The sequence below is a fragment of the Pinus tabuliformis genome, chromosome 2_2, assembly GCF_031772625.1.
Source record: "Pinus tabuliformis cultivar Carrire ecotype Pingquan chromosome 2_2, CPIR1, whole genome shotgun sequence".
NCBI classification, from domain to species: Eukaryota; Viridiplantae; Streptophyta; class Pinopsida; order Pinales; family Pinaceae; genus Pinus; species Pinus tabuliformis.
This window is the reverse complement of record NC_142300.1, coordinates 1,080,678,873-1,080,705,159: the sequence shown is the minus strand read 5'-3', so window position 1 is coordinate 1,080,705,159 and position 26,287 is coordinate 1,080,678,873. Positions and strand designations below refer to the sequence as shown.

Here is a 26,287-nt window from a genome sequence, read left to right as displayed (position 1 = left end):
GGTTTTTCTGCATTGGGTTTTTATAGGGACATTTGTCCAAAAATAACTGTCATTGTGTGTATCTTTCTCTATTGTTCAATTTCTTGTTTTGACATATAATTTAATTGGTGTAGGCTGCAGTGTATGTATTTTGATGTTTGTCGTAGGAAACTGCAAATAACTTGTTCATGTGAATCTAACAAGTAGAAGAAATATCATCAGTGTTGCAGTAGGAATTCCTGGGTTTAAGGAATTTTCACACCTAGTTCCTAGCTACTTTAGCTGAGGGCAAAAACCCTCAGGTATGCTATTGAGTGTTGGGCGAAAACCCAACACTTCTTGAGGAGACTTCATCTAGGAGTTTCATAGAGCTTTAGTGATATTGGAGTGAGGACCACTCAGATCCTCAACTTGGGTGTCATCTTCGGTTATTTTTGTGGAAGTTAGGTTCAACTTGCGAAAAAGTATTTTGTGGCCATCTTCTCTCAACTAACTTCAGCTATTGTACTGTCATATTATATCTTTATTAATAAAGCTAAGTTTGTAGTATTTCTTATGAGTTTGCAACATTTCTTGATTCCATAATGTAAATCTGTTTCTGTTGTCATAAACTCATGGTGCATATTTTGCTATTGTTTGGAGAGATTTAGGGTTAAATCTTGGTTAAGCAATTTTCTGGTAATTTTTTTATTTTATTTTGGGGCATTATAGTGGTGTTGTCATAGCAATAGAGGCCTTTGTATACATGATTATCACTCCATTCAACGACATACTTAAGGCCATTTTACCCATTCTAGAGAGCAAAGACGACCTTGTTGATATAGTGTTTACCACCTAGAGTAAATGTTGAGCTATATGATGATTTCACATGGTAATTGACATTCCATCGTGCCCATAGATGTTGAAATGTTGAGCCCATGAAGCTTGGTGTTGGATTTATGGATCATGTGCCCAATGTACTTGGGGTGCTTCCAGGATGGCCTTGACATTGTTTGATGGGCGTTGCTTATCCCAGAGTTGGATGATGATGACTATCCTTTACATGACAGGGGAGGGCTTGCTCTACAATCTAGGACCCTGTTGACTTTTTGACTTCTCATACCACACTGCCTTGGAAAACAGGAACTACATTGGGAGGTGTGAAAATGTCACTGACTGTGAGTCTGATATATATGAGAAACATCTGAAGGATATGACACCAAAGCTAAGGTCACACATAGACTTGATAGACTCATAACCATGCAGAAAGACATAGGTGCACCCGACATGTGATGGACTAGCCCCTACATTGGTGATCACCCCTACATCGCAAAGATCTTACAAAACCATGAGTCCACATAGAAGCTTACCTCAGGCGCTCCAATCCTATTAGGACAAAAGAAACTTGTTGCATACTCAAAGGGACAAGGCAATGGTCAAACCAAAGCATGCTTGATTCAAAGTGACACAGGGTCTAGGATGTCTACAAGGCCTCACATGGTTGTTACATGGTTTTTGACTTGTGACATTAGGCTTATAATGGTGCTTAAGAATGTTGCAATGAATCTATAGGTGCCCTCGTTGAAAGAGGGGTAACAATTGGCTCTAATTGCAGGACACATGCTCCACTTGGGAGGATGTGAGAACCCTAGAATCTACCGCTTGTCACTTGAAACAATCTCGCAAAGTAGGCATCAAATATAGGGAATCAATTGGACTAAAATCCTATCAATTCCTAAGGTAGCAAAAATGCAAAATGAAATAACATAACTAAAGCAAATTTAAATGATTGGAATGGCATTGCATGAAATGAGATAGCTAAAATAAAATGCAAGTGCAAATGATAAAACATAAATTAGCATGCAAATGCAATGCGAGTGTCTAATCTAATGCTCATAATAGAGAGCTTATTCAGCTACTCTAATCTAATCTAAGATAAATGGAGCACGATAAATAAAATCATGTAACCAATGCAACCAACAAATAAGTTTAGCATTACCTTGGGTTTTACCTTTGTGCATGGTTTCTAGGCAAAATAATGAAATGTTAAACTTAAGATAACTATATTTGGTAAACTCTTTCATGGTTTGGACAAACTTTGCAAGTAAATCTACATCTACATCATGTGGAAGAAAGTTGAAGAAGCACCAAGGTGTCTTTGTGCCACTGCAAGCTACTTCAATCCATTGATTGATCGAGTTGATATAATGATATTTCTCATTGTAAACATAAGCCCAATCATCATTGTTGTTTGTTAAATTGGCAGTTAACGAAGTCTTGGGTCGTGGTTTCAATTAGAACTTGCATAGTGATTGTTGTCCTCCTTGGTTGGCCCTAATCACATGCACACAACAATGGTAAGAAAATTAATGAAAATAAAAAATATATTTTTAGACAACTACTTAGAATTAGTTGTTTTAGAAAAGCATGTTGGAAGCTTCTAAAGCATGTTTGGATCTGAAGATGTTGGAACTTGTCCACTACTATCGCATTGAGATTTTCCTTGTAAAATGAATCTTTGTACATCTGTGAACCATATATCAAGGACATCCATTGTTGATGAATTTCTATTAGAACCTGAATGCAAAAGTCCTCTTGTTGCACTTGTACATATGTTTGTCCTTGACTCACTTGATATGACTGCTCTATGGAATGAATTGGTTGATGATGTGGCCAAAACTCTGTAACTTGATATCCATCAGCGTCTGTGTCATAGAAAGGATCACCTGTGAATATAGAAAAACTCAAGTCACATTCACATCTATCCACCTTAAGGAATGCATCAATAGAGTCCATCTCTTCATGGTCACCATCCTCTTGAAATGTTTATTGAATCCTCTTCCAAATCACTAGTTGATGTGTCATAAAGATCAATTGCTTAGAATGTAGTGCAACTTGTCAAAATTATGCTTTCATATGGAGGAGGATGGGTGGGCTCTTGAATGAGCCCGACATCAAGCTCCTCTTCATTTACATGTTGGTTAAAAGTCCCTTCATTTTTATTGGAGGCATCTTATTGCTTTTTCTTTCTTTGTTCTCTTTGTGGTTCACAGTCCCCAGAGATCAGTGACCCTTACATCCACGAAATATTGTACCAATGTTATCAAAACAGGACTGAACCGGTCATAACCAGTTGGTCCAATCGGTTGGAGGGAAAAACTGTTTTGAACCGGTGAACCAGGCTGCTTTTGTCTGGTTTGGTATTGAATCGGACTTTTTTCATTGAACAATGCTATCAAGGACCCTGTGAACGTAATTATTTCTTCTAAACTAATGATTTATGACTGGGGAGGCCTAGTATTTGACCAAATGCCTAATATTTAGGCCCATGGCCCTACTATTGCTATGAAATTCATGGTAATGTTAAACTCTTAAAGTAAAAGGATGAAAATGAAAGATAAATGAGATTGTCTCATTATCTTTCATTTTCATCCTTTTACTTAAATTTTTGATATTACCATGAAATGACTCAGGATGTAAAATCTTTGCTTATATTGGGATCTTTTCATCAATATCACCCTCTAAGCATTTAAATAAGATTGAAAATGCTTAACATGTCAATTCAAGATTTTGTTCGAGTGATGCGTATATTTTTAGTGGGATCATGATAGATGAGTTCAACAATCAATGCCATTAACATCAAGGTACATAGAGGTATTGGTGCTCTTTAATAAATGCTAGTTCCATACCCTCATACATGAAAAATCCCGATGGAAACATTGCAATCCCCCCAATTCTGAAACCCTGAAAAACTATTAAGTCTGTTGGATTTTCACCCTTTTACTTAAATTTCTGACATTACCATGAAATGACTCGGGATGTTTGCGAGTGGTTCCGAGCTCATTGGATTTCATATGGAGAAAGTAGAATTTTAGATCCCGCTCAAAATCCAATAGACTTAATAGTTTTTTAGGGTTTCAGAATTGGGGGGATTGCAATGTTTCCATTGGATTTTTTCATGTATGAGGGTATGGAACTAGCATTTAATAAAGAGCACCAATCCCTCTATGTACCTTGATGTTAATGGCATTGATTGTTGAACTCATCTATCATGATCCCACTAAAAATGTACCCATCACTCGAACAAAATCTTGAATTGACATGCTAAGCATTTTCCATCTTATTTAAATGCTTAGAGGGTGATATTGATGACGAATATCCCAATATAGGAAAATATTTTGAAGATAAGTACATATTTGTTATAGCAATATTTTTCTTGGATGCTAGAGGCCATCTAGGACCTATTTGTCGATGCATTTTTGGTTAAGAGATGGATTTCACTTGGTGTTATTTTGGTAATGTGCACCCTTACATGCTATATAGATGAGAACTTTTGCTTATTTGTGTATAAATGGTTTGGATTCACATGGATGTACATGAAAATATATGTTTTTCTTTAAAATTTGAATATTTTATGTGCTTTTGGTTGACCGGCTTTTTGGTCTGGTTCTGACTGACTCCCGATCTAGGGGGTCTACCGGTTTGATGACCGGTCCTGTTTTGATAACATTGTATTATACTAGGTAGGTCTACTCGAAAGGATCACTTCCTACCGGCTCAACCACGAAGCCTAGCCTCGAGAGTGTGGAGAGAATTGAACCTATGCCCTCTCAATAACAGTGATGCTTTAATGACGGGGATTCGGCCAACTTAGCTAACCCTTGGGGCTAGCATCATATTGTTTATCATTCTCATCGTATATTTCTTTGACATCTTCCATTGGTGACTCCTTTTCTTCATCATTCCCTGCAATGTTTAGCAACAATGGCTCATGGGAGCGAGGGGAGAGGTGACCATCTTCCTGATCTTGCTTTCTAGTCTCTAACATAAAAGGCTCAGCGTATTTCTCTTTAACATATCTATAGAGGATAATAGATGCATTTTTCCCTTTGCTTAATTCCTAACACAAACCATTGATGGGTTATTCACAATATTCCCTCCATATGTCATCAAGCCTTCGTTGTTTCTGATTAGAATATCTTCATAGATGTTGATATCATCAACTTCTTCATAATAGTGGATTCATATTCTCCGAAACACCTTTATTAACTATGAGAATGATTTAATTTTGTTAAAATTGGCAACTAGGGCCAAACTCCATGTGGGTCATCTTATTCATGGCTGATAATATTCTTATTAGATTCCTCTCGTCGAGAGGTGTAGGATTGATCTAAAGATCATCCGATTCTGATAAGTATTTATGGAGATCTGAATTTATTTTGATTATGGAATAATTATCAAGCTGATCAGCAAGTCATGTAGGCTCAGAAGCCCAACAGTCACATCTATTCAATCATCAACATTTGTATATAAATACAGGAGGTCTTTTCCTCATTTGGACACTCTCTCTCATCACCTCTCTCTCTCTCTCTCCTGCGCAGAAAAGAGGCTCTTCTCTTACTGCGCAGAAAGGGACTCTTCTCTCACATGTGTGGAAGGAAGGACACAGATTTAGGGCTACAACCTAAGTCACCAGGTTCGTGTTCGAGTTCAAGTTTGGCGACCTTGAAATTCGAATAAAGTTTGGCAACTAAAATTTTGTCGATAAAGTTCGACATAAAATTCGACATATAGAAATTCGAAAAAAAAAGTATATATATATATATATATAAAATCAATTTAAAGTCAAATTCAAAGTCCATAATGCACATTGCAAAGACATAAGATTATTGCTCAAACATTTAAATCATTTCGACATAGTTTTAAACTTTTATAAACCATGAAAGCGAGTGCCAAATTCCAATAAAGAACCAAGTTCCAGCTTCCAAAGTTCCATACATAATAAACAAGGTGAGAAATTCATCATAGACATTGACAATTTGGCACACATATCAAATTCAACAAAACCATGGGCCATATCAGATTTCATATATTGAAAAACAATCTGATAAAAAAGTATTCAAAATATATAAACTCGAAAGTTTAAACTTTAAAGTAGCTTGGCAGTTTTAGAAAATTGTTCATGCAAAAAGTAAACTAGAAATCTAAAACAGGAACACAAGTTTTATTCTTGATGTTCCTGTGGCCCACTTGTTATATCAAAAAGTTCTATGTCATCAAGAGCAGTAGGAGTTGTGAATCCGCTAGATGCTTCAGCATTAGATTCATCAGTCAATTCCCTGTCAATGTCACTATCAATGTACAAATCAGCGTCATCCATTGATGCATTTGGAACAGGATCGATCCACGGAGTAGAGGAATTGGATGACTCTTTAGCCACATTCTTCAATGCCAACTGCAAGTTACTACAAACATAAACAAGATCTTCTAATCTTCTAGATAACAATCTATTTCTTTTCTTGGAATGAATGTGGTCAAAGGAACTCCAATTCCTTTCACATGCTGATGCACTTGATCCCTGGCTTAAGATACGAATTGCAAAATTTTGCAATTCTGGTGCCCCTAAACCATAAAATTCCCACCATACTGCTGGATCACTTCTGCTCCTATCATACTTTGCTGATTGTGTTCCAAATAACCCTTCTTCTAACCTGTATGCCCTCAACTGACTTCTGATCAAACCTGCAATTTTTGGATGTGGATTTAGCTTCTCAATAGATTGGATAAGTCCATTCATGATTTCTTCATCCCTATGTCTTGGTAACCCAAACAATCTAGGGTCCAAATAGCATGCTGCTGCATGTAATGGACTATGCATCATCTTCCATCTTTGATCAATTAAATCCCATATCTCCTTGTAATCAACTTCCACATTATTAAAAGCAGTTGCAATGGTCTCTTTGCAACGATCAATGCTTTCGTAAACAAAACCCATACAAGGTTTGTCATCATCAACCATGCGGAGCACATTAACAATTGGGCCACAAATTTTTAAAACCTTGTTTGCATTTTCCCAAAAGCCATTATTGAGCACTATTTGTTCAACATTTTTCCCTTAGTTTCTTTTGAAAGGGTAGACCTCTCCCACTCAGTGTTGCAAAAAACAGCTCCTAGGCTCACTTTTTCCTTAACAACTCTTTTCAGAGTAATATAAAAAGTGGCAAACCTTGTATCACAAGGCCTCAACAACTCTTTTGATGCATTCTTCCTGTATATGCTCAAAGTGAGACGATGGTTGATGATGAAGTTTGCAATTGTTTTGGCTCTTCGGATTGTCTCATTGACCCAAGGAAATTTGGCTAAGTCATGCAACATTAAATCCAAGCAGTGAGCTGCACAAGGGGTCCAATAAATCTGATTATACTTTTCCATAATTAGCTTCCCTGCACCAACACAATTTGATGCATTATTTGCAATGTTGTTAAAAGCGTGATCGGGATTAAATCGGCGTGGGGAACGAATCGGAAAAAATCGGAAAAATCGGGAAAAAATCGGAAAAAAGTGGGAAAAAATCGTTTGGTACAAAAATATTCATTTTTTTTCAATTTTTTTAATATCTAAACCATCTACAACATAAAATAAATAGATTGACACATAAATATGATAAAAAAACTAATATATAAGATGTTTAATATCATTTCTAGCGCTAAAATCACACATAACATTGAATCATGTCCTGAATAGTAAGTCCCAACTCAACCTCAAAATATCAACAAAAAATATGATAATGTATCTCATCATGTCATAATGTCATATACAATAAAATGAAAGTCTAATCCTATTGATTTCCTCTGCCCCTCTTGCGAGAAAATGCCACAGCTTTCCCTTTCCCTCTAGATGTAGATGCTGGTGCCCGTGCAGGTGGAAATGGCAGTGGAGTCTGATGTGATCTAGACGTTGAAGAACTAGAAGTAGGAGCTATAGGAGGTAGACCACGTCCTCTACTGGTGGCAGGGGTAGCCCGGGCAGGTGGTGTCACCTGGAAACATTACAATCTCCCAATCCTGAAATCCTGAAAAACTGATAAGTCTGCTGGATTTTAAATGAAATCTAAAATTCTACTTTCTCCATATGAAATCCAATGAGGCTGGAACCACTCTCAAACATCCTGAGTCATTTCATGGTAATGTTAAAAATTTAAGTAAAAGGATGAAAATGAAGATTAAGGAGAATGTCACTTTTACTTTAAGAATTTAACATTACCATGAATAGCATATCCATACTAGGGCCTAGACTTGATCATTAAGCTACCCCACTCAAAAATTATTTGTTTCTTTCAAAAAACATTGCATGAAAAAACCCAAAAAAAGTTATAAAACTATGCTGTCCTGAGCCCCCACGATTTTTTCGTTAAAAATCGCGCTTTTTTCGAAAAAATCGCGATTTTTTCAGTAAAAATCGGCAAAAAAAAAGTAGGCGATTTTTTCGTATAAAAATCGCGATTTGATCGGCAAGCTGAAAAAATTGCGATTTTTTCATTAAATCGCGATTTTATCGCAATTTTAACAACACTGAAATTTATTTGTAATAACACATACAACATTTTCCACCCCAACCTCTTGAATCACTTCATCCAAAATTCCAAAAATAAATTTTGATGTCTTCACTTGATCCATTGCATTTATTGCCTTCAAGAAAAGTACCCCTTGAGGACAATAAACAAGCACATTGATCAATGAGCGATGACACAAATCTGACCAACCATCACTCAAAATTGTGCATCCTGTAAGCTTCCAAGACTCTTTAATCTCAGCCAACTTTCCTGTCACTCTGTCTTTTGGTTTCTTTAGCAAAGTTGTTCGTAAAGTTCAGATCCAGGAGGAACATAGCCCTTCCGAAAATCAATGGCCTTTTTAATTACATTTTTAAAATATGGACTCCTCGCCACATTAAAAGGAATTGCACATGCATAAAAGAATTCTGCAACAACATCATCAACTTCCTGTTTCTCAACAGGTTTCCAGAATTAATTTAATGTTTTGGTTCCACCTGTTTTTGCTTGAGTAGAACATGATCCACCAATGTTTGAGATTGAATTAATGGTGTTGGAGGAAGACATGGCAATCTCCCTCTCAATTCGCTGCCTCTTATTTACCCTTTTCTCCTTTGCATTTGTGAATTGGAATGGTCTTTTTATACTGTGGCTTTTTGTTCATCAGTGATCTTAGTATAGGCTTCAACACCATCTCCACTTCCATTGCTAATACCGAGAAGGTGATCCACTACTCTAGTTAAAGTACTAGTGAAATTATGTCCACACAACTGACATGAAAGATTATAACCATCTTTTTTGACAAACTTCCAAGCTATAGCAGTTGATTTTGGGGGTGCCATTGAAATTTGAAGGTTCTGAACCTCTAATTGTTGAAAATTGGTGAAGGCTTGAAGTCAGAAATGTTTGCAATTTTTTTTTGAATTTACATTTTCATTAGTTTTTTTTTTTTTTTGCAGAATTAAATTATGAAAATTTGAAACTATATTTTATATAAAAAAAATTATCAGTTCAAGCAAATTTAGACCCAATTCCGAGGCTCAGTTTCGGCCCTCTTTTTGAGGCCCGTTTTGGCCATCTCTGAGACTATTGAAGGCCAAGTCTGAGGCTAGTTCTGGGCTACATTTCGACTGGTTCTGAGGCCTATCTTTGGCCTGATTTGAAGCATGATTTCAGACCTCTTCTGAGCCTGCTTTGAAACCTATTTTAGGACATATCTGAGGCAGATGAAAAGGCATGCAATCGATTGTCTATGATAGATCTAAGGGCATCTTTTAAGTGTAATTTTTACTGTCTAAAGGTCATCCTAATCCTGAGAAAAAGGCCACATTATTTTCATATTAGGCTGCAGTATAAGTTACTGATTAGCAGTTGAGTTTGAGGATTATCTATCTCAGATCACAGTGATCCTAAGAGGCATATCAGGTTCGATTTTGGCAGCAGAAAAGGAGGAAGTTAAGGTCATAGTTAAAGGGACTAAGATCAGATTAAGGCTTGCTTGAAAGCGTAGATTAAGGTACGTGCACAGTGACAGCCTATCCAAATCCATGATGACCAAACTATTTGAAAATATTAAAGTGAAGGGCTAAATCTACAGCAGTCATCTTATATGAACATAGGTAGTAGTATGATCATACTGTAGCAATGCTGATTACTCATGATGGCGTAAATTTATAAACTTACAAGTTACTGTGCAGTGTGCACTGCTCGGTGTGCAGGAGTCAAGACTACTCGGCATGCACGGTGTAGGAGTGAACTTCAAAGTCGAGCTGGAGGCTGAAGCCTGAGAGCCTGAGGCAGTAAGAGTCCTCAGTCAAGAGCCGAGTTGTGTTACGTGTATCAGTATGTTTCTCACGCGGAGACTCGGAGTTCGGTTGAGGACTGAGGTCAGTGGTCGATTGGTCGTCGGTGCTCGGTGGTAGTCTGTAGACTGGCAGTGTAACTGTGTATCAAACGATTTAAACCCTCCGCACGACGCAAACAATGAAACTAACAGTCTAACCCTCCGGCAAACAATGAAACCCGCAATTGATTTGGTAAAACGGCACTGCGATTGATATGGAAATTTATTTAAAACAAAAAAAAACTTCGAACCAAAACGATTTTATTCGAACCAAAAACGAACTTAATCGATTTTGTTCGTCATTAAATTTGAGTTCGCCATTAAATTCGGCGAACTTGAACGAATAAGTTTGTATTCGTTTGAAGTTTGGCGAATTTTGAACTTATTCGTTCAAATTCACCGAACCTGGTGACTCAGGCTGCAACTACAGATTGGAAGTTTGACCAGTGTTGACCATCTTTCTCTCTCTCAGAACTGCGCTATAGGTGGAATTGACTCTCCTCAGAAGGCCGCATTTTTTGGTGAAGGAATCAAGCGATCCGACGGTCGGTTTGCAACATATTGTTTGCCCTAGTTGAGGGCTGATCTAGGGTTTGCTGCTGCTGAATTATTGAAGATAAAAGAAGATTTGATCAAAGGGTTTCCCCATATTGGGGTTTGTCCCTGGCTAGCCGCCATATCTTGTGTCTCTTGTCTTGGCTTGTTTTCTGTCGATCGTTTAATGTTCTATCTTCACTTTACTTAATGTATATGTGATTGCTAATCTGTGGATAATAATAAGAAAAAGAAGTAAACTGCTCCAAGCATAGAACATACGATAACTTAACATGGTATCAGCTCTGAGGTGAAGACAAAGCCCAAGCAAGAGCAAGAGCAATCACTGAAGAGAAGATTGGCAAGGCTATCCTAAAAGAACTATGGGGTCTCAACACACTTCCTTGCTGAAGACAAGCTCCGTGAGAAGTTTGACTATCATGGATGGAAGATGTCTCTTGATCTAACCTTAGAAGATCAAGGAGTGTTGGACCATGTGAGAGGCAATATTGTTGAGCCTCCATCAATTGCACTCGCCACTGCCAGGAACAAATGGAAAACCGGTGAAGTCAAAACAAAGAGATCATCCGGGAATCTATCGACAAGAGCTTGGTGGCCTACATCTCCGACTTGAACACCTCCAAGGAAATCTATGATAGACTGGTGAGTTTATTTAAAGTTAATGATGCAAATCAAGTTTTGTTTCTTAGAAATAAGCTGAAGGAAATTAAGAAGGGCAAAGATGAGGCATGCAAGCATATTCCTTAAGAACCATCCAGATCTAGAACGATCTCCTATCTATTGGGGAGATTATCGCTGATAGGGAAATGGCACTCACGACTCTTGGAGGATTACCATCCGAATGGTACGTCTTCAGGACTACTCTTCTAAACAATAGCGTAATTCCTGGTTTCGAGGAATTAATGGAAAGATGCATTCAAGAAGAAACAAGGATAGAAGAGCAAGAAATGCCCATGCCTAAAGGTCCTCTTGCTGCCTTTTCTTCTCGTGCTAAGAAAAGAAATAATTCCGGGACTAAATCAAAAAGAAAGGCTGGACCTAAGGGTGGAAGAAAAGGACGATGTTACATTTGCGATAAAGCAGGTCACTATGCAAGAGAATGCCATGATAGAAGGGACTCACACTGGGACAATGATCAAAATCCCTCTCATGGCAATCATAGGTATAGCAAATCTAATAGCAGAGGTAAAAGGAGTGCTGGTAATCAAGAGGACAATCATTCAAGAAGGCTAGAAATTCTAGGTATGAATCTAACACTGTTGACAATAAGCAGGATGAATATTATCTACCAACTGCTCTATCTACCACTGCTCCTTCGGACTTGCTAGGAATTTGGCTTATTGATAGTGGTGCCTCAAGGCACTTCACTGGTTACAAAGAAGTTCTTCATAATCTGATAGAGAAAGAAACTAACCTGGAAATTGTCCTTGGAGATAATATGAAATATCCCGTGAAAGGTGTAGGCAATGTCTCTCTTAAATTGAATCAAGGTAATACGATCCACTTACAGGATGTATTATATGCACCTGACCACAAAAAGAACCTGGTGTCCATCTCGGCAATGGAAGACAAAGGCTACAAGGTGGCCTTCAGCGATGGCAAGGTACGTGTATGGAATAACAATGTTAAAGATACCTTTACTCTTAGGTTTCAAGTGCATTCATTATATCAGGTCGGTGGAAGTCCGCTAGGTGTCATGTCTTGTGACACATCTCTTTAGTCTGAACTTTGGCATTGGAGGTTTGCCCACCTTCATTATAAAGCTCTACCCGATGTAAGACAAATGGTGACAGGGATGCCCGAATTCCGAGTAGAGAAAGAAGGTGTATGTTCGGGATGTGCTGAAGGAAAGCTCAAAAGGGGACCATTCCCCTCAAGCCAAAGCAAGACCTCCGATATATTACAGTTGGTTCACTCAGACATATCTGGTATGATCCTTGTGAACTCCTTGGGAGGATATTCATATTACCTCACTTTTACAAATGACTATTCTTGAAAGAATTGGATATACTTCTTGAAAAAGAAGGATGAAGTGTTCTCTTGGTTTTGACACTTCAAAGCCTTGATCGAGAATCAAACTGAAAAGAAGATCAAGATCTTAAGGACTGATAATGGTACTGAATATGAATCTAACGAGTTTCATGACTTTTGTAAAGAGGCTGGCATTAAGAGGGAGACTACTACACCATATACTCTTGAACACAATGGTGTGGCAGAAAGGAAGAACTGTATGATTGTGGAAGCTGTCCGTGCCATGCTCCATGATCAAAGACTTTCGAAGTTTCTATGGGCCAAAGCTGCAAACACCGTCGCATATGTACAAAACCAATGCCCTCATCAAGCATTAGATTCCAAGACTCCTGAAGAAATGTTCATTGGTAAGAAACCTGACGTATCTCATTTTAGAATTTTTGGAAGCCATGTATATTTTCATGTGCTGAAAGAGAAAATGAATAAATTGGGTGCATCTAGAAAGAAATGAATCTTTTTGGGCTATGGTGAAAATACTAAGGGCTATAAAATCTATGTAGCCGGTCAAAGGGAAGTCGTGATTAGTCATGATGTCACCTTTGACGAAGAAATGGCTCTTAGCAAGGTGGAAAATCTTCCGACTTTGAGGAGTTGTCAAGAAACTGACACCAGGGAACTGAAAGAAAAGGATGATGAAACAATGCCTGATGTGGAAGAACCCATGGATCCTATTGATCCACCTGAGCCTTCCTCTTCTAGGAAGAGGCCCTCTTGGCTTAGGGGGCTACTCGATGATGCTGAAGGACACACTGCACCCGAGGAACCTTTTGTGAAAGTAAGAAACCCAACAGGTATCAGGGATACCTGACCATCATGAGCACGATCATACAAAATGAGCCTTCATCATTCTCAGATGCCGTCAAGCATAAAGTATGGAAGGATGCCATGATCGAAGAATATGAGTCTATTATGAAGAATGATGTCTGGGAAGTAGTTCCCAGACCCCAGGACAAGACAATTGTCACTTCTAAATGGCTTTACAAGATAAAGCATACATCAGATGGAAGTACGGGTAATTATAGGCTCGTTTTGTCGCTCTTGGCTTCTCCCAGAAGGAAGGTATAGACTATGATGAGATATTTGCACCTGTTGCCAGATATACCACCATTCGCTCGATCATAGCCCTTGCGGCTTCACAAGGATGGAACCTACATCAGATGGATGTCAAGACTACGTTCTTGCATGGTTCGACCAAAGAAGAGGTCTACGTGGAGCAACCCGGAGGATTTGAGATTTATGATCGAAAATCTCATGTATGCAGGTTGAAGAAGGCTCTTTATGGGTTGAAGCAAGCACCTTGAGCATGGTATGAGAGGATCGATAACTACTTGATGAAGCTGGGGTTCACTAGGAGTGAAGCCGATCCTAACCTTTACTTTAAGGTTGAAGATGACAAACCTCTCATACTGGTGCTGTCTCTTTCTAACCGGTGCAGATCCTCTCATTCACAAATGTAAGAGGGAGTTGGCTTCTGAATTTGAAATGAAGGACCTAAGACTGATGCACTATTTCCTAGGACTTGAAGTCTGGCAGAAGCCAAGGGAAATTTTCCTATCACAAGGAAAATATGTGGTGAAGATATTGGAAAGATTCGGTATGGTGGACTGTAAGCCTGTTACTACCCCGATGGAGCTTGTCTTTAAGAAGTTAAGCGGTAGCGCTGCTGGACCTGTTTTACGAGATGCCACCGAGTATCGTCAACTCATCGGAGCATTAATGTTCTTAGTGAACTCCCGTCCAGATATATGCTTTGCAGTCAACACGTTGAGTCAACATATGGTTGAACCTCACCATATACATTGGATTGGTGCCAAGAATCTGTTGAGATATCTTCGTGGCACAATTACTTATGGGTTAAGATACACTGCCAGAGATGTGAGACTACTTGGATACACTGATGCTGATTGGGCAAGCAGTGTGATGGATCGTAAGAGCACTTCCGGGTGTTGTTTCTCCTTGGGATCTGCTTCGATATCCTAGATGAGCAAGAAGCAGAAGTCGGTGGCTTTGAGCACCGTCGAGGCAAAGTATATTGCTGCTAGCATGGCCTCCTGTGAGGCAGTCTAGTTGCGAAAGCTCTTCAGTGAGCTATTTGGATTTACATTGGATACCACCATGATCCTGTGTGATAACTAGAGTGGGATTCGTTTGTCAGAAATCCCGTATTTCATGATCGCTCCAAGCATATCAATATTAGGTACCACTATATTCAAGATATGGTGCAGCGAGGAGTTATAAGGCTCCAGCATATCGGTACAGATGAACAGGTCACCGACATTCTGACAAAGCCCCTAGGAAAGGTCAAATTTTTGACTTTCCGAGAACGACTTGGTGTCGTTCAGAAACCCTTTAATGAGGGCCCTATATGATGTATGGAGCTCTTGGAGCTCTGGGGGGGTGCGGGGTACTTCTTGGAGCAACATATGACCACAGGGTGACTTACAATCCCCTGTTGGTGTACGTATACAGGGTAAAAGAATCAAAACTTACTCTGTGACACCCCGTGGCGACTATGTAGCAGGATGATTAGTTCTCTTGTGAGGTCTAGATGATGTGTTCTCCATGACGATTATGTAGCAGGATGATTAGTTCTGTGAGGCCCGGATGATGTGTTCTCCATGGCGATTATGGATAGGATGATTCGCTCTCTTGTGGACAAGATGATTCGCTCTCTTGTGGGACAAGATGATTCGCTCTCTTGTGGGATAGGATGATTCGCTCTCCTGTGGACAGGGTTGATTAGTTCTCTTGTTGAGGCATCCTACCTATGTAGTCTAGGACTCATGGGAAGTACTTCTCATCTGATCAATGAGCAGGGAAATGAGGATAGGGACCATAGTAGTACCGATGGACGCATCGCTATATCTACTGTACTCCCTATGCTAGGATGACCTTCATTGATCTGGGATCAATGATACTGGTCTGGGACCAGTGGTAGGAGTTGTACCCACTATGACACTGACTTCGGGTCGGTTGAGGACTGGTCTGGGACCAGTGGTACACACTCTGAGACTGACTTTGAGTCAGTGGAGGATGGTATGATACATCCTCGATCATTTCTTCTTCTTCATAATTCGGACAAAGCAGAGCAGAGCAGAGCAAAGTAGGGCAGGTATAATAGAGCAGAGCAGAGCAGGGGTCAAGCTGTACAGGGCAGTGCATTTGATGGATGAATAGTAGCGACCAACAGACGAATTGCAGATGGAGTTCTCCCTAGTTGAGACGGAGTGTTAAAATTGGAAACTAGAGGCAAACTCCATGTGGGTCATCTTATTCATGGCTGATAATATTCTTATTAGATTCCTCTCGTCGAGAGGTGTAGGATTGATTTAAAGGTCATCCGATTTTGACAAGTATTTATGGAGATATGAATTTATTTTGATTATGGAATAATTATCAAGCCGACCAACAACTCATGTAGGTTCAGAAGCCCAACAATCACATGTATTCAATCATCAACATTTGTATTTAAATACAGGAGGTCTTTTCCTCATTTGGACACACTCTCTCATCACATCTCTCTCTCTCTCTCTTGCGCAGAAAAGAGGCTCTTCTCCTACTGGGCAGAAAGGGACTCTTCTCTCACGTGTGGAAGGAAGGACACAGATTTAGGGCTGCAAATGCGTATCGGAAGTTTGACCAGCGTTGACCATCTTTCTCTCTCTTAGAACTACGTTGTAGGTGGAATTGACTCTCCTCAGAAGGCCACATTTTTTTGGTGAAGGAATCAAGCCGATTTGACGGTCGGTTTGCAAGATATTGTCTGCCCTAGTTGAGCGCTGATCTAGGGTTTGCTGCTGCTGACGTAAATTAGATTTATGTACTATTTCTGTCTGCTGAATTATTGAAGATAAAATAAGATTTGATCAAAGGGTTTCCCCATATTGGGGTTTGTCCCTGGCTAGCCGCCACATCTTGTGTCTCTTGTCTTGGCTTGTTTTCTATCGATCGTTTAATGTTCTATCTGCACTTTACTTAATGTACATGTGATTGCCAATCTGTGGATACGAATAAGAAAAAGAAGTAAATTGCTCTAAGCATAGAACATACCATAACTTAACAAATTTCATTAGGCCTGAAACCAAAGTACTATTTCCATGCATCTTCTCGATGCATTGAGAATGAAAATTGCTTCATCAAGAAACCCTCATAAGAAATGTTAGTATCTACCACATAGTTCATAAAAGACTTGAAATAATCAGATGATAATGATGGGTTCCCATCAAATTTTGGAACGTGAGCAAATCCATTAAATGAGAAAGGATGTGGGTATCTTGAAACACATGATAGATCAAGATAAGCATATATATATTTAAAAGATAACATCTAAGTACAATCAATACTTCAGACATAAGATGATAATTCTTTAAGCTCAAAATATGGCAATGATAAAATCATAAATGTGGTGTTGCTAATATTTACCTCAATTCTTACCTTGGAGAGCATTTTTTTGTATTGTACCTTTCCATGTTTTGTTGAAGTGGAGTTGCTAGATGAGATACTATAAGCTAGTTTTTAAACGCACATCACATCAAGTGCAAATACAAATCAAAAACTTACCAAGGGTGATGTCGCATACAATCAGGGTATGAAAATCTTCCATCCCCTGCAATGGCACCAGAAAAAGTTACCACTTCGTTTAGCAGATTGCGGAAGATTTTACAATTTACTATGAACAAAACACACATGCCAAAGGTGCACTGTCACCTCAGCCTTAATCTCCTCTCTTTAGGCTTCAACTTCTACCACAAGGCCATGGGAGGCTTATTGTAGTACAAATTCAGCCAACCATTATAAGTCCAGTTCCTTTAATGGGGTCTAATGGCTGAAGGGAGGAATTTTGTATTTTCTGTCCTACTGGCTTAATATATAAATCTACAACACAAGATTAGCTAAACCAACACTTCGATATACAAAAGCTCAACAGAATTTAGGAGGTAAATAATAGAAATTAGTGTACTAAAAATATGCTAATCAGAAAAGATGTCTATTCTATAAATGGATACCTGGTTAGACAAGCTCCTGAACAAAAATACTTGCTGTCCTATTTTTATGAGGTTTGTAAATTTGCAAACAAAATTTCTAACAACATGCTAGGACTCGAAACATTCATTAGATATAACATATGAGTAATGGATTTTGGTCTATTTAAAATAACCTAACCCAAATTTGTAAAATTTTTTGAGGGTTTCTATGTAAAGTTATTCGCTGCCCTGTTTATAACATATGAGTAATGGATTTTGGTCTATTTAAAATAACCTAACCCAAATTTGTAAATTTTTTTAGGGTTTCTATGTAAAGTTGTTCGCTGCCCTGTTTTGATAGGTCTGTAATCTTTGTAAACATGTGGAAATCAGCAAGACCCTTGAAAAGTCACCTAAAAGTTTCGGAATACTCCTAGATGTTAGATTTACGGGTGGGAAAGTTTAAAGACTAAAGTTTGGCCAGTTAGGGCCAACTTTAAGCCTTAGTCAAATACTGAGATTAAATTTCTAGCTTGCTGGGAATTCTCTTTTGGAGGTCCTGGGGTCAATACCCATAGGTAAATGACTCAAAAAATGATTTGAGCTATTAATAATGAATTTTAGGACTGAAATAACTTTTAAATTTAGCTTTAGAAGCAAGAAATAAACATATAGTTTAATCTGAGCTAAACAAGGTACAAATAAAGACTTGGTGTATTGGGCCTTGTAGAGTGCTTCTTTGGGTGAAATCTGTGATTTGGAAATTTAGAACAACAAATTGTACTTGCAAATCTACACAAAAAAACTAGGTATACCGTTGTAAAATGTGCAAAATAATTCAAGGAAACCAAATATAACTATTCCTTGGTTATAAACTAATTTATGCACTTTTTATCTGAGGGTTTACCAGCTAAAAGATATGGAAATTATAACAAGCTAATAAAGTAAAACTAAAGATAAAATGTGGAAAAAGAGAAACAATTTTTTTTTGAGAATTTTATTTGCAAAATGGCTGAGATATGAGACTTTACCTTTGCTGTAAAGCTTACCAATCTTTTGGCTTGCGAGAGAGGGGCCCCTCCTTGAGCTTGCATCGTATAGTAAGATGGGGCCCCACCTTGAGCTTTGAGCCTTCGGCCAACCTTGAGCCTTCGGCCCCACCTTGATGGGAGACCCCTCCTTGAGCCAGCATCGTATGGTAAGATGGGGCCCCACCTTGAGCCTTGAGCCTTCGGCCCACCTTGAGCCTTGAGCCTTTAGAATTGTATATATATGACCCTGCAAACCCCCGCATGACAAAGCCTAGTTACATAGCTCAGTAACGTAGCTCAGATGATCGACTACCCTAATGTAGCTCAGATGATCGACTGACCTAATGAAGCCCATTTAAGGAAGGTTAGGGGTGATGGAAGCAGGCTTGCCAACGAGTAACTACTCCACAAGCCCTATCTCGCAGAGGCATGTGGGTCTATGGGGCCAGCTCCTCAACCCAGCCTAGGAAGGTTAGGGTAGCTGGACAGACTTGCCTCTATGTCCGCAATTACCACAAGCTGTTCTCGTAAAGCATGTGGGTCAAAGGGACCTGACCATCATTCCAACCCATGGGACTGTCCCTGCTTATGACGTTCCCCACCTCATTCGAGACTCCATTCCATCATTCAACCATTCATTTTGCTGTAGGATTTATCAGTCTTCTTCTTCTCTAATGGGTGGCGAATTTGGGTGAAGCTATGTTAGGTCCCTATACTACTAGTGTAGCCCCTTATTGTTATTAGTGCAACCCCCTTATTGTATTGTTGTGCCCATGTAGTCCCCATGTTGTTATTATTATGCCCCATAGAAGCCCACCATTGTTATTGTTGTGGGCCTACAATATTATTGTTATTTAGACTCTGATTATATTGGGACCACTTAGACTCCTATATATAGAAAAGAGGTATTGTCATTTGTATCGTCCAAGAATTGTTCATTTGTGTAATGTAAAGGAGGTTGCTCCCTTGAAGAGGCTGATTTTGAAGTCGTTGATTTATCTTTTCTATCTTTTTGTGAGTTGGTTTCATAACATTTGGTATAAGAGCTTTGGATTCTAGGGTTTCGCTACTCCAAAACGGGGCATCGTGGCATTTTCACTATAACTTTTTCTCTACGAAGTTTTAGATGCTAAAAAAACCCATTTGAGTTGAAATAGTTCTAAACGTCGGGCCCAAATTTCAGATCTTGTCTCGTTATATTTTCGGAGATATGATCTGAGAATGTTAGAGTTTTTGCAAGCTCCGGAATTCCATCACAAACAGGTCATAGTGGCATTTTCGCTATAATTCTTTTTCTACAAAGGTTCAAACTCTGAAATTAAAACCCATTTGAGCTGAAATCTTGATGAAGCTCAAGTCCGAATTCGAGATCTTGTCTTGCTATATTTTTGGAGATATGATCTAAGGAAGTTAGGCTTTTCACAGGCTCTCGAATTACATCCCAAACAGGTGACCCTCGGAAAATCGTCATAACTTTCTCTCTGAGTATCAGATTGAAATTTCATAAGAAGTTACAGAAATAGGACGGACTTTAGTTTTCTATGCACCATTTTCAGGTCCGAAGGTTGAAACAGTGAAACATGGCTCTTCTTACAAGTTTGCTCTATTGAAAATGTGTATAATCAGGTCATATTGGGAGATTGGGCATAACGCTTTCTTGGAGAATCCAATTTTGATCAGACTGACGACGTTGGGAAGAGGACTCAGAGGGCTACCACAATTGACAGATTTAGACCTTGGAGATCCGAAATTTCAGAGATACATCAGATTCAATATCGAGCTCCTACAAAGTGAAAAATGTTGTGTAGATTTTTTTTAAATTTTGCATAAGTTGGGTTTGAAAAATTAGTTTGAAGGAATTCAAAGGGCATAGTGAAGCATAATTATCATTAATTGATGCATTGAAGAAAGAAAATGGAAACAAACCTGAAAGCGCTAGCATGACTCATGAAGAAGAGGAAGAAATGCAACATGACTTATCAAAATTACGAGACTAAGTGCAACAAATTTCACTTTCACAAAAAGTAACAGAAGCTAAGATGGATGGTATGAAAGACAACATTGAAGATTGGAAGAAAGACATGGAAGGTTGGAAGGAGGGTTTGACAAAGTTGCTGCAAGAAAGGCTTCCTAATGGCGAAAAGGTAGTAGAGCAAATGCATAATGAGAACAAAGGAAATATTAATCATGATTCAAAGAATGACAACATTGAAAATTTGAAGAAAGACGTGGAAGGTTTGACAAAGTTGCTACAAGAAAGGCTTCCTAATGGCGAAAAGGTAGTAGAGAAAACTCATGATGAGAACAAAAGAAATGTTAGTCATGATTTCATAGACTTTAACGTTGGAATAAAGACCCACCACGTTCCAAAGATCGATATGAGGAAGTTTGATGGCAAGGATCCTGTAACATGGATACTACAGATGGAGGAATATTTCGATCTCCATAATGTGCAAAACGCTCAAAAGGTACGCATTGCAACTTTATATTTGGAATCCAATCAATTTGTATGGTATCGATGGCTTTGCTCTCGTAAAGAAATTGTCACTTGGGCAATTTTTATGGATGAAATGATAGCACATTATGAGGATACAAAAAGCAACACTTTTTTTAGCCAATTGATAAACCTCAAACAAAAAAGTTCAATGGTGGAGCACTTTGAGGACTTCCAAAAATTGAATATAAGGGTAAAAGATATTACAGAGGAGCATAGGATTGATGTGTTCATAGGGACATTAAATGATAACATCCAACATGAAGTTCGCATTTGGGAATCTGATTCATTGGAGAAGGAATTCAAGTTGGCAAGAAAAATTGAAAGCAAATTTATGGCAATAAGGAAGCCTATCAATCACAACTATAAAGATGGAAGTGTTTTTGCCCCTAGCCTTCCACAACTTACAAGGTTAAGGTTGACACCACAACAATTAGAAAAAAAAAAGAGCAAAAGGGCTTTGTTACAGTTGTGATAGCAAATACACTAAAAGTCATAAGTGGGCTGAGAAGAAATTATTTTAGATAGATTGTGAAGAGGAAGAAGAAATGAAACAAGAAACATCAAAAGAAGAGGATACACACCAGAAACAAAACCTAGAGAAAGAAGAAATGAATTTGACCATATCTTGTAATGCATTGGCTGGAATGACCACCCCTCAAGCTATCAAGATAGAAGGACATATTAAGAAAAGAAGTGTAATAGTGTTGATTGATTCAGACAGTACCCATAATTTTATTCATTGTAAGATAGCGAAGGAATTGAATTGCTTCCTTTATCCAACACTAGAGTGTCAAGTGATGGTTGCAAATGGAAGAACCATAAATTGCTCTGGAAAGTGCCATAATATCAAGCTATCCATGTGAGAATATGTGTTGAATAGTCCAATGCCTTTACATTCCAATGGGTGGTGCTTATGTTGTACTAGGAGTCCAATGGCTACAATCTTTGGGTACGATACTTTTAATTTTCAAGAACTTTTCTAGAATTTTTATTTATTTATATTTATATTTTATATTTATATATTTTTTTTCTCAGAAAGAAAGGAAGTTGAATTAAGGGGTATTGCAGGGAAACCGAGAAAGACAATCAACTCCAACGGCATGACAAAGCTTCTAAAGAAAGAACAACGTGGCGTAATTGCGCAATTATGTTCACTAGAGGTTCCCACGTCGAAATCATCTATTTCTCCAGATCTCCAAAAAGTCTTGGACAACCATTCCAAGGTATTTGAGACTCCCAAAGGCCTCCCACCTATTTGTGATCATGATCATGCTATTTATTTGATTTCAGGAAGTTTTCCTCCAAACATTAGGCCTTACAGATATCCCTATGCACAAAAGAGTGAAATTGAACGTATGATTGCAGAAATGCTAGAGGCTGGTATAATCCAACCTAGTCAAAGTGTTGAAATTTCTAAGTCTATTTGTTAGAAATTTAATATGTATTCTTTTGGTTTATTTCTTCTACTTGTTAATTTTGAGCAAGTTATTTAAAACATATAAATAGCAAAATAAACACAATACAGTCTCAACATCCACAGATCAACAGCTGAAAGAAAACAAACACACAAGTGACACTGTTATTTTTGGACAAATGTCCCTGGAAAAACCCAATGCGGGAAAATTGATGTAGCTATTCCAAGGGTTTATTATTATGCAATATTTCTGAGTACAATTGGGTGCCAAACCGGCTCACCCGACAGAGAAAAACAACCAGGAGTAATACCTCTCTATTCGGAAACAGGTATTCAGAAAACCTATCCCATGAAACCCTCTCCAGCAACTCTGATGCATTGCGTCAGCCTCCTGCTGCTCTGCATCAGCCTCAGAACCCTTTGCATCAGCCCTTTGAGGCACTGCACAGCCTCTGGGACCCTTTGCGTCACTCCTGCTGCCTTCTGCGTGGATGACGCATGCCCTTTGGCCTCTGCGCTGTTTCTGCTGGGCTCTGCGTGGCCTACTTTGGCTGCGGCTTCCCACTCTTTGCCTCTGCACTAGTCTCTTGGCACTATCTCTGCCTCTTTGTCTAATTCTCACAACCCCTCGTTGTTGATCATTGATTCGACTTTGCTTAGCAATCCCGCTCTAGCAAATCAAATTACTGATCAATCTGGTGTGTTCTCTAACTGGCCCTTAAGCCTCCTCTTATACTTTTCCTGTTAGTCCTTCAATGACTGAAATTAAATCTCTAATCAACGACTAAGATTAAATTTGGCTTGATCCATGACTTTTGGAACCTTCTAACCCAGTTTTATATTAATACCCATTAATATTTTATTTTTCCTAAGTTTAGACTTAGGAACTCCATTAAAAATATTAATTATTTTAATATTTCCCAAACCAGGTACAATTTGTGCAAACCATTTCTGGGTCTTGGACATCTCATGTGCTTTAGCCTCTCCACCAATATTCATGGCTAGAGCACATCCGATGCTACCCCAAATCAACACAAAGTTCTTTTTTTGCTTAAATAATATTGGTGCATAAGAAGGATGGATCATGGCGCATGTGTCTGGATTATAAGGAGCTTAATAAACTCACTATTAAAGATAAATTTCCCATTCATCTCATTGATGAATTATTGGATGAATTGCATGGAGCAATTTACTTCAGCAAGTTGGACGTTCATGCATGATATCATCAAATCAGAATGAACACTGAAGACATTCTGAAAACAACATTTAGAATTCATGAGGGTCATTATGGATTTTTTGTCATGCTTTTTGGCCTTACCAATGCACCTTTTACATTTCAAGGTTTGATGAATTCCATTTTCAAACCCACCCTTAGAAAATTTGTGTTAGTATTTTTTGATGATATACTAATCTATAACAAGTTTTGGAAGGATCATATTCAACATGTTAATAGAGTGCTCAGACTATTGGAGGAGAAACAATTATATGCAAAAACCTCCAAATGTTTCTTTGGAGTACAAGATGTGGAATATTTGGGTCATATTGTATCTCATGAAGGTGTTAAGGTAGACCCTTAACAACAACAAGTTCTCCAACTCTTAAAGGATAGCCTCACTTTGGCACCTGATATAATGAAAAAACAGGTAGATCAACATCACATCAGAAGAAGTTTTGATGTAGGTGATTGGGTATTTCTACGGCTACAAACATACAAACAAATGTCCCTGAAGCAAGCTAAGAAGGATAATAAATTATTACCAAAGTGCTATGGTCCTTAGGCATACAAATTGGAGCTTCCTGCATCTTCCTAAGTGCCCCCAAGTCTCCATGATTCATGCTTAAAGAAGGTTATAGGTGATAAGCTCTTAGTTCAAACAATATTGTCGGAACTTGACCAGGAAGGAAAAATCATACTGGAACCCGAAGTAGACACGGAAGACAGAACCCGACAGCTACGAAATCGATCAATTTTAGAGTATCTTATCAAGTGAAAGAACTTACCCGCTGAAGATTTCACATGGGAGGATGAGAATTTTATATAGAAGCATCCATAACTACTCAAGCGTCGAGGACAACACTTTTTGAAGGAGATGGGCATGCTAGGTCCTTATACTACTAGTGTATCCCCTTATTGTTATTAGTGCAACCCCTTTATTGTATTGTTATGCCCATGTAGTCCCCACGTTGTTATTATTGTGCCCCATAGAAGCCTACTATTGTTATTGTTGTGCTCCTACAATATTATTTTATGTAGGCTCTGATTATATTGGGACCACTTAGACTCCTATATATAAAAAAGAGGTATTGTCACATTTGTATCATCCAAGAATTGTTCATTTGTGTAATGTAAAGAGGTTGCCCGCTCAAAGAGGCTGATTTTGAAGTCATTGATCTATCTTTTCTATCTTTTTGTGAGCTGGTTTCATAACTATTCCACTCACACAAGTGTAGAATAACTTGTGAGAAAATTTAATTCCACTAGGAGGATCTATTGCTTCGAAATGATCAAATTGCTACAAAAACAATTGTGATCAATATCCCACAAGTTTGGTTGACTATTCCCCCTAAAAGGTGTGAGAAATGTTACCGAGGAGGTGTCTCCTAGTGCTTTGTGCCTAGCCTAGAAAAAGTGGTAAAGTGAACCCTTTGAGAAAAATAGACTTTATGAGTTTATTAAACTCATGTGATTGTAATGATCTAGGGAAATTTGTTGCACTATGTCTTGATTAGCTGTTGGGCTCTTTATTTGGTTACAAAAGAAATATTCAAGTTCGCTAGTTTTAGAAACTTGGTTTAATTTTGCTCAATAGTTTGAGTGTTTTCAGATCTAAACTGAGCCCGTTCGTATCTCCTGCGACTTTCCTTAGACTCGGTTACCTTAGAAATAACTCGCTGCCTTTTCTAGCTATCTTCCTCAAAACCTTTTGCAGAGGTAGAACCTTTGTTGCTTTCCTGTGTTGAACTATTGCAAGATAATGTTTCGCTACTTCTCTAGGCCAGACTTAGATTCACAATAATTCCGCTGTGCTTCCAGACCAGAAATTGCAATCCTTCCTCAATGTAAATTCAACTCGGTGCCCAAAACAAAAAAGAGAAGAAAATGTTGACTCTCCAAGATGATCTGCGCCCAAACAAAGGAGAAACCACGCTGCCTGAACATAAAGAAGGGAAACGAAATGTCAACTAGGGTGGAATCTCTCATCACTGAAATTGACAAGAGAGAGAAGGGGTCTAATAATCCTCTGAGCTAATGCTCAAGAACAATTTAGTTTGATCCACACTTATCTTCCAAAATGAATTCAAGCATACTATATTTATATATTTTCTAAGGGGTTTCATCTTTTTTTATTGATTGAGTGAACCTTACTCAAAACCCTAGTTTTGGTTTTTTCGGCCATCTGACGTAAAATTGTCTCAACAGCGGGTATTTTGGGTTTTTATCCCCTTTACGGAGGACTATAGCCTATGGGGATGGGTAGGGTAGTAAGTCCTATTTGTACCAATTTGTAGAGGACATTATATTCCCCCCTGCCTGAGATTGTTTGCCCTCAAGCAATTGCAAGTTTGGGTAAAGTAAAATCCATTCTCCTTCCCATGTTGCCTCTTCTTCTGGGAAATTTTTCCATTGGATGAGATATCCAAAATTAGTGTTCCTCATAACT

General features: G+C 38.5%; 1 protein-coding gene across 1 annotated transcript in view; it reads left to right on the top strand.

The window, feature by feature from the left end:
- LOC149197135 (uncharacterized) overlaps positions 1-26,287 on the top strand; it is a 249,099-nt gene that overhangs the window by 66,512 nt on the left and 156,300 nt on the right. The window lies entirely within an intron of this gene.